We start from the raw sequence: 10,662 nt of genomic DNA, 5'->3' as shown, positions 1-10,662 counted from the left end.
ATTGAAAGAATCCACAGATCACCTCCTCAAAAAGATCCCAAAAAGAAAACTCCTAGGAATATCATTGCCAAATTCCAGAGCTCTCAGATCAAGGAGAAAATACTGTAAGCAGCCAGAAAGAAACAATTTGAGTATTGTGGAAACCCAATCAGAATAACCCAAGATCGGGCAGCTTCTACATTAAGGGATTGAAGGGCTTGGAATATGATATTCTGGAGGTCAATGGACCTAGGACTAAAACCAAGAATCACCCACCCAGCAAAACTGAGTATCATGCTCCAAGGCAAAATATGGATTTTCAATAAAATAGAGGATTTTCAAGCTTTCTCAGTGAAAAGACCAGAGCTAAATAGAAAATTTGCCTTTCAAACACAAGAATCAAGAGAAGCATGAAAAGGTAAACAAGAAAGAGAAATCACAAGGGACTTACTAAAGTTGAACTGTTTTGTTTACATTCTTACTTGGAAAGATGATGTGTATGATTTATGAGACCTCAGTATTAGGGTAGCTGAAGGGAGTATGCACATATATATGTGTGTGTGTATATATATATATATATACACACACACACACACATATGTGTATGTGTGTGTGTCTATGTGTATGTATGTGTATCTATATCTATATCTATCTATCTATATCTATATCTATCTATCTATATACAGAGGGCACAGGGTGAATTGAATATGAAGGGAAGATATCTAAAAAAAATAAAATCAAATTAAGGGATTAGAGAGCAATATATTGAGAGAGGGAGAAAGGGAGAGATAGAATGGGGTAAATTATCTCCCATAAAACTGGCAAGAAAAAGCAGTTTTCTAGGAACGGAAAAGGTGGCAGGTGAGGGGGAATGAGTAAATCTTGCTCTCAATAGGATTTGACCTGAGGAGGGAATACCATACACACTCAATTGGGTATCTTACCCCACAGGAAAGAAGGAGGAAGAAGATAAAAAAGGGGGGATGATAGAAGGGAGGGCAGATAGGGGGAGGAGGCAATCAAAAACAAACACTTTTGAAAAGGGACAGGGTCAAGGGAGAAAATTGAATAAAGGGCAATAGGTTAGGAAGGAGCAAAATATAGTTAGTCTTTCACAACATGAGTATTGTAGAAGGGTTTTACGTAATGATACGCATGCGGCCTATGTTGAATTGCTTGCCTTTTTAGGGAGGGTGGGCGGGGAGGGAAGAGGGGGGAAGAATTTGGAACTCAAAGTTTTAAAAACAGATGTTCAAAAACAAAAAAAAAGTTTTTGCACACAGCTAGGAAATAAGATACACAGGCAACGGGGTGTAGAAATTTATGTTGCCCTACAAGAAAGGAAGGGAAAGGAGGATGGGAGGGGAGTGGGGTGACAGAAGGGAGAGCTGCCAGGGGAGTGGGGCAACCAGAATATATGCCATCTTGGAGTGGGCAAGAGGGTAGAAATGGAGAGAATATTCGCAATTCAAACTCCTGTGAAAATCAGTGCTGAAAACTAAATATATTAAATAAATTAAATTTTTAAAAAGTGATTCTAAAAAAAGCAAAAAAAACATAACTAATTTGAAAATATGTTTAATGTGAAAGTATATGTAGAACCTATATCAGATTACATGCTGTCAGGGTGGCGGAAAGGGGGAGGAAAGGGAGGAGGAGAAAATTCGGAACTCAAAAGCTTATGGAACTGAATGTTGTAAACTAAAAATGAACAAATTAATTTAAGGGCAAAAAAAGAGGGACCCTCCTTCTTGCCTCTTTCTCTACATGATGATAAAAATGGGATTTCTCTAACAGAACACCGAAGACAAAGAACTGACTTAAAATTATAATCTATGACTGTACTTCTTCATATGAAGATGATTTGGTTTTAATAGAAGGCACCAAATGTGGTAATTCTCATAAAGTTCTTTTGAACTTTTCATCTCCCTTTCTAAATAACAGTACTGACTGCAGCAGATCCAGAGATGGGCAACATCTATAGAGAGGAGACCATCATTTACTCTTTCAATTTAATTCTTCAAAGTGGTTCTTTGGAGGGCATTTAAAATACACAATATAACAAATAGCAATGATTTTAGCAATCAGAAATGCATCCAAGGAAAGTAGTCTGGCTGAGATATTGTACATTCCCTTCTTACTGATGACTTGTTCCTTTGTAATAGTGAACTGAATGGATAGCTCACCAACAAGCACTGACAATGACTCCTAAGGAAAAATAAATTATTATAAATAAAAAAAAGTTATTGAAGACCCTAGAGAGAGCTTTTGTTTTATGGGTTCCATCTATTGATACTGATTATATTAGAGATTAAAATGTTTTTTTGTAATTATGAAAATAGTTTTGACCCTGTAGACCTCTTGAAAGGGTCTTGGGTACATATTTTGACAATCTCTGATGTAGTACTTTCTACCTAGAAACTTAGGTTCCTATGAAAAGCCCTTTCCAGGATAGGAAGGTTGTCATTTAGGCTCACTCATCCATATGAAACTCATTTTTGAAACAAGAACCAAAGATCCAAAGATGATTAGGGGAAAAGGCAAAGAAGCTATATGTTCTAAAATGTTTATAGCAGCTCTCTTTGTGGTGGCAAAGAACTGGAAATTTCAGGGATGCCCATCAATTGGGGAATGACTGAAGTTGTGGTATATGATTGTGATGAAATGCTATTGTTCTATAAGGAATGATGAGCTCAGTGATTTTAGAATTAGATTTGCAGGGGTGGAGCCAAGATGGTGCTGTGAAAGGGGGGGAACTACTGGATCTCTCTCACAAATTCTGTCAGATACATCTAAAAAAGTGAATCTGAGCAGATTTGAGAGAGTTAGAAGCCACTAGTAGACTGAGATAGGCATCAGTGCCAGGTTCGCGGAATGGCACCAGATCACATCAACGAGGAACAGCAGAGAAACCCTGACAGCACGCCGGTCTGGGAGAGCACTGGGCAAGCAAAACATAGAAACAGGAGCAGGCCCAGGGCAGAAGTACTGGCCATGGCAGTGATCGAGCCCCAGGCCTCTCAGCCCAGGATGGGAGTCTCTCAGAGCTATGGGAGACACCAGCACAGAGCCTGTGGCCACAGGAGCAGCTACCCTGGAGGCCTCCAACCCACAGCCTAAAGGTTTGAAACTCACCTTCTTGAATTTCCAGGAGCCATGATGGCCAGGTAAATCAGCTTTCCCTCCCTCCCTCACCCAGAGAATACTCCTTTTGGAGAAACAGAGGAGCCAGAAGTGGGGCTTTGGTAGCCTTTTAGCGAGAGAAGTTGGGGAGAGGGCCCTTCTTGTGGTGATGGAAGGAGACTAGTGCAAGAACCAAGGTGTCTCAGCAGGCCCCGCCTCAGCAGAACAATGAGAGTTACTGAGCCCCAGGGGGGTGGAGCTAGCAGACATCAACACCAGGACCCAAGACATGCCTTTGCACAGCCAGGGGAAGTGGCAGACACCAGAACAAACAACAGCTGAGACCACCCTGCTGTAGAGCAGTCCTGGGGAAGAAGAGACTTCCAGCAGCCAGACCACCCCTCCCCCACACCTCGCAAAACCAGAGACCGTAGCATACAAAGCCAGTGAGCAGGCTCACACATCCCAACACAAGAAACTTGGGACACAGCCCCCTGAGCTCCAGAAACACAGATCCACGTTAGAAGCCAGGAAGGAAAAAAAAACACCATGAAAAAGCACACTAAAAAGCTTTCAAAGACCATTGATTCCTATTATGGTGACAGGGAAGATCAAAATACTAATTCACAAGAGGACAGTGTGGACACTGTATCCACATCTGAAACCTCAAAAGGGAATGTGAACTGGTCTCCAGCCCAAAAAGCATTCCTGGAAGAACTCAAGGAGGACTTTAAAAGCCAAATTAGAGAGGTAAAAGAAAAAATGGAAAAAAATTCACTGATGAAAACAAATCTTTAAAAAGTAAAATTGGTGAAATGGCTAAGGAATTCAGAATATAAATGGAGAAAGTGTCTCATTGAAAAGTAAAATCAATCAAATGGAAAAGGAGATAGAGAAGCTAAAGGGAACAATACATTAAAAATTAGAATTGGGTGAGTAGAAGCTAATGACTCTATAAGACATCAAGAATCAGTCAAACAAAATCTAAAGAAAGAAAAAATCTAAGAATTATTGGTCTACTGGTAAGCCATGATGAAAAAAAGAGCCTGGACAGTATCTTCCAAGAAATCATCACAGATAATTTCCCCGAGGTCCTAGAAGCAGAGGGTGAAATAATCATCAAAAGAATCCACCCATCACCCCCTGAAAGAGATCCCAAGTTGAAAACTCCAAGAAATACTATAGCCAAATTCCAGAATTATTATGTCAAGGAGAAAATGCTGCAAGCAGCCAGAAAGAAACAATTCAAATATCGCGGAACTACAGTCGGGATCATGCAGGATCTTTCAGCTTCTACATTAAATGACAGGAAAAATTGGAATATGATATTCTGAAAGGCAAAGGAGCTTAGACTACAACCATGATCAACTACCCATCAAAACTGAGCATAATTTTAAAGGCAAGGAGATGGACATTCAATGAAATAAGGGAATTCCAGAACTTCCTGATGAAAAGGCCAGACTCAATGGAAAATTTGATCTTCAAATACAAAACTCCAGAGAGACGTAAAAAGGTAAACAGGGAGGAAAAACCCTTGTTAATCAATAAGGCAAATTATTTACATCCTTATATAGGATTACATTGTTTTATGTATGTTTTTTATATATGTTGGTCATGAGAATGTTACAGTTATTATGACAATTGAAAGGGATATACATAGACTGTGGGTGTCAGTATAAAATAACTGATATAATGATAAAAACATAATTAAGAGATATAAAGGGATGGTTCTTGGAGAAGAGGTAAGGAGGTAGTAGAAAAGGGTAAATTATATCACATGAAGAGGCACAAAAACATATTATAGAAGAAGGAAAGAAGCGAGGGAGAAGAGCAGTATTTGAGCTTATACTCTGATAAGTATAGAAATCAAACTTGTCCTACAGGCAGTAGGAGGGGAAAGGGGAAAGAAAAGGGAGGGAGTGGTCAGAAGGGAGGGAAGAAGCAGCAAGGGGAAAAGGTAAGATAAGGGAGGGGAATCAAGAGTAAACTGAGGAAGGCGGTGGTCAAAAACAAAACTCTTTTGAGGAGTGGAAGGGAGAAGGGAGAAATAAAAGCATAAATAGGGGGGAAATAGGATGGAGAAAAAGACACAAATAGTAATCGTAACTGTGAATGTGAATGGGATGAACTCTTCCATGAAACAGAAGCAGTTAGCAGAATGGATTAAAAACCATAATCCTACAATATGTTGTTTACAAGTAACCCATTTAAAACAGGGGTATATGCACAGAGGTAAAAAGGCTGGAGTAGAATATATTGTGCTTCAGCTAAAGTAAAAAAAGCATGGATAGCAATCGTAATCTCAGACACAGCAGAAGCAAAGATAGATCTAATTAAAAGAGATAAGGAAGCACACTATATCATGCTAAAAGGCACCATAGACAATGAGGCAATATCATTATTTAACATATATGCACCAAATGGTACAGCATGCAGATTCTTAGAGGAGAAGTTAAGGTAGTTACAGGAAGAAATAGACAGCAAAACTATACTAGTGGGGGACCTCAGCCTCCCCCTCTCTGAACTTGATAAATCTAACCTCAAAATAAACAAGAAAGAAGTTAAAGAGGTGAACAGAATTTTAGAAAATGCAGTTTTGATAGACCTCTGGAGAAAACTGAATGGGGATAAAAAGGAATATATTTTTTTCTCAGTGGTATGTGGCATGAACTCAAAAATTGACCACATACTAGGGCATAAAAACCTCACAATGCAGGGCAGAAAGGCAGAAGTAGTCAATACATCCTTTTCAGATCATGATGCAATAAAAATTATTTGTAATAAAGGACCATGGAAAAATAAACTAAAAATTAATTGGAAACCAAATAATCTAATCCTAAAGAATGAGTGTGCCAAAGAACAAATCCTAGAAATAATTGATAACTTCATTCAAGAGAATGACAATAATGATACAACATACCAAAACTTATGCAAAGCAGCAAAAGAAGTTCTTGGGGGAAGTTTTATATTTCTAATAGAGAAAAAGGAGATCAATGAATTGGGCATGCAACTGAAAAAGCTAGAAAAAGAACAAATTGAAAATCGCCGATTAAATGTCAAATTAGAAATACTGAAAATCAAAGAAGAGATTAAAATTGAAATCAAGAAAACTTATAAATTAATAAATAAAACTAAGAGCTGGTTTTATGAAAAAACCAATAGAATTGATAAACCTTTGCCCAATTTGATTTAAAAAAAGAAGAAAACCAAATTACCACTATCAGAAATGAAAAGGGTGAATTAGATTTGCACAAAATAATCAAGAGCAAAATGAACAGAACCAAGAGAACACTGCGTACAGTAAACTGATATTGTTTTAAGAACGACTTTTAGCAAATATGTTATTTTGACTATTACAAGTACCCAAATTAAATATAAAAGACACATGAAGAAAGATGCTATCTGTATCCAGAGAAAGATCTGATAAATAGAAGTATGAATAGAATGATTTTTATATGTATACATGTATGTGTGTATATATGTGTATATATGCACACATATACACATACAGTCATACATATATGCCTATGTATATACATATGTGTATATACATATGTGTATATACATATGTGTATATACATATACATATACATATACATATACATATACATATACATGTAGCCATCTCTAGGGAGGTGGTAGGGAAGGAAAAAATAAATTTACAAGATAATTTTGTTGTATAGTTGAAAGCAATAGCAAGTTGTAAATATTAGATTTGCAATTTCATGTGCAATTATCTTTTGTATTATGCTATGTTATGGAAATGCTTGTTTTATTCCACATATTAAAAATTATGAGAAAGAAACAAAAACCGTCCCTAACAAAATGCAATATATTGTAAGTACATCAGAAGAACAAAAACCTCTAAAAAACACTTGACTGGATTGGTCAAGTCATGTGTTATAAGGAAAGGAGTACTGTCACTGTGTGCAGAGAGAAGCCTGAAGATAGCTGGGAAGATGTACAGATAGGAGATGAGAATGATGAGCAGGGAACAGGTGAGGTTAAACCCAGCAACAACAAACATTGATGTGGCTGTCAGGCACAGGTAGGAATATTCTTAGAACTACAACCGACACTTGTAATTTACTGTAATATCTCCATAATTAGTTAGCGGCATATCTCCGTAATGTCTTTGCTCCTGTTTTCTCTTTGTTTATCTTCATATAGACTCTCTCCATCAGTCTCCTCCTTTCTGAATTTTCTTGTCTGTATAGATCTTCTTAATGTGCAAAATATCATTGTACCATACTTAATTTATTCTCTTCTTTTTAAATTAGATATAGTCTTTTGGGGACATGTTCTAGCACCTACAGCCATCTTATCAAATCTGTGATACAGAAGTTGAATTTAGTTCTTTCCATTAGAGTTTCTTGTTCAACCTTGTTTATTACCCAAATTTGTAGCATTTGTCTTTCTTGGATATGGTCTCCTATTAATTATTATTTACTTCTATGTAAGGAGCTTGATTGCTTAGCCATCTCTTGCAACGTCATACTTGTATTCAAGTTACCTTCTTGAGATTTGGAAGCATCAGGCCCTTGCCTACCTGCACTCCAGATAGAACAAAGCCTCAATATATGTCATGACTCCATGACACCACGGAAGAAGTGAGTTTGTTATTAACTAGGCAATTCCCCATTTTTAATAATAAAATAAAATAATTTGTTACAGAAAAGAGACACTTTCACTGACCTTTAGAACTTGCCATTAAAGCCTAGACCTCAGAAGGCATAATTTTGTATCCAGTCCTCAAGAAAAAGAGGTGAGGAAGCTTGTTCCCAACAATAGAAACCAGATGAGGAACTTGAACTCTACTAACAATGGATCTTGCAAAAGTGGTTTACAGACAGACCACCTGAGTACAAATCTGTTTCTCTCTATCCCTGTCTGTCTGTCTGTCTCTGTCTCTGTCTGTCTCTGTCTCTGTCTATCTCTCTAGCTTACTCTCGGTATCTCTGTCTAATAGATTAGGATTGCTTGTTGTTCACTCTCCGTGAGCCCATTTGGGGCTGTTCTTGGCAAAGGTACTAGAGTGGTTTTCCATTTTCTCCTCTATCTCATTTTTACAAATGAGGAAACTGAAGCAAACAGGTTAAGTGACTTGCCCCAAGGTGACACAGCTAGTAAGTGTATGAGGTTAGATTTGAACTCAGGAAGATGAGTCTTCCTGACTATCCACTGCACCTATTACCTCTCACTAAAAGTCTTGACGTCTAATTTGATGAACACCTGTTGTCATATTGTACCAACAGGTATATTGGTATATTGGACATTTTTCTTCAGGTAAGGTTGAATTCAATCAGTGCTTCTTCATCTTTTTTGTGACATGGTCACTTTAGCAATTTGGTGAAGCTTATGGACTTCTCCCCAGAATCATGTTCTTAAATGCATACAATAAAATACTTAGGATTACAGAGAAAGTTGATTATGCTTATTTTTTTCCTATACAATTTCATAAAATCTCCTGAAATTTATCCCCACAAGAATTTCTGTAGACCCCAAGTTAAGGACCTTTAGTAGATGTCCCCTGAAGTCCGTTCCAACTTTTTTTGTTATTCTATAAATGTGAAGTTTCTTTTTTGAACTAAAATATGGAACTTTGCATTGCTCCCTATGAAATGTACTCTTAGTGTAGTCAGCCCATCATTTTGCCTGTTAAGAAATTTGAGGATCTGGACTCTGTCTCTCAGCATATTAGCTATCCCTCCAAACTTTGTAATATTTGCAAATCTGCCAGCCTGCCTCTATTCTTTCATTCAAAGCATTGACAGAAGTATTTAATAGCACAAAGCCAGAGACGCATTCCTAAGAACTCTATTGTAATTTTTCCCTGAATTTAATTTGACTTGTTAATGATTGCTCATTGAGTCCTGTTATTTAATTAGTTCCACTTACATTAAACTATTACAATTTAGTTGATCCCTTTCCATCTCATTAAACATAGCATGAGAGACTTAGTCAAACTCCTTGCCAAATATGTGTCAACATCACCTTCTCCCAAGATGCCAACTAGTTTCTGGATAGTCAAAGCTTCCCCTCGCTATGCTATCGTGTGCTTACACGCCTATGTTGCCATCTATTTCCCAAACTCCTGTCTAACTCCTCCTTGTGTCCAGGTGATCTGGACTACACCCTTAGAGCGATATTGTTTCTACTTCAGTTGTTCTCACCTATTAATATCCACCATGATTTTCCCATCAGTCTCCTGGATCTACATGTGCAATCTATTTGCTTCTTTCTTTCCACCTCCCACCCACCATTTAGCCAATTAGTTTTTAAAAAAATAAGATATACATTTTTGGAGACAAATTCAAGCCATAAGACCCATATCTCTAAACCCCACTGCTACCTATGAGGTCCAATTTACCTGACTGCTTTAGGATCTCTAATTCACCTAATCTATTGACTATACTTTCTGCATGTGCATAAAGCTATGTAAGGCCCTTGGCTCTAGCCATTTTGTTTGATGTTATCTTCTTTTCTACCATTCTTCCTCTAAACTGTTGTTTAGTCATTTTTCAGTTATGTCTGACTCTTCATGACCCTATTTGGGGTTTTCTTGGCAAAAATATTGGAGTGGCTTGTCATTTCCTTCTCCATTCATTTTACAGATGAGAAACTGAGGCGAACAGAGTTAAGTGACTTGCCCAGGGTCACATAGCTAGTCAACGTCCGAGGCCAGATTTGAACTCAGGAAGATATTTAAATCTACCTGACTCCAGGTCCAGCACTGTATTGACTGTGCCACCTAGCTGCCCTCCTAGATTATACTGTCATTATTGTATTGTTATTCTCTATGGCAACAGACTATTCAGAGCTACATTGACTCGATTTATTTTCCCCCTTTTCTCCCCCTTTTCATTTAAAAGCTCTTCATTCACTTCTTCAGTTTCTAGCAAAATACCTTATTCTTCCTCTTCTTCGGTTTCATCCCCAGCCAAGAGCTGATCATGCCTATATTTAGGAAAGATGGCTCAGAAATCTAATTTGCTAATTAAGGACATTTTAATTTTATTTTTCAAGAAAACTGTTTATTTCTCAAATCTGCCTTTGTCTTATGAATCCTCTACCTTCAAATGGAGACTCTTCCCAAATCATTCGCAGTTTTTGTTTATTTCATCTTGTTCAGCCAACATCGTTATAATAGAGCCTAGTCCTTTCCACTATACCTCTAGCTTCTACTTCATTCCTATTTATTCCTATTCTCTGGTTGGTTTCCCTTTCACAGATGCACATGTAAAAGAGAACATTATTTGGCTATGGTTGGACTTCATGACTGGGGCTTATGAGGCTTCACAGAAGAATTATATGGACCTGTCAAGGCTGAAAGTATTAGGTTGTGTATGTACATTTGCACATGTTCGCATATATGTATGTATTGGGTTTATGTGTATGTATGCGTGTGTGTGTATATATTTATGGAAAGGCTATTTGGCTTAACTAGAGAAACTGAAGAAAGCATAAAGGGTGGGATTCAGGAACAAGAGAAAGGTAATAACAGTCCAAAGGTCTTGTCAACTTCTCCACACTCCTCACCCCCAGAAATACACCCACTGA

This window comes from Trichosurus vulpecula, chromosome 1 (assembly GCF_011100635.1).
Source record: "Trichosurus vulpecula isolate mTriVul1 chromosome 1, mTriVul1.pri, whole genome shotgun sequence".
In the NCBI taxonomy this organism is placed as follows: Eukaryota; Metazoa; Chordata; class Mammalia; order Diprotodontia; family Phalangeridae; genus Trichosurus; species Trichosurus vulpecula.
Note: the sequence above shows the minus strand (reverse complement) of the source record.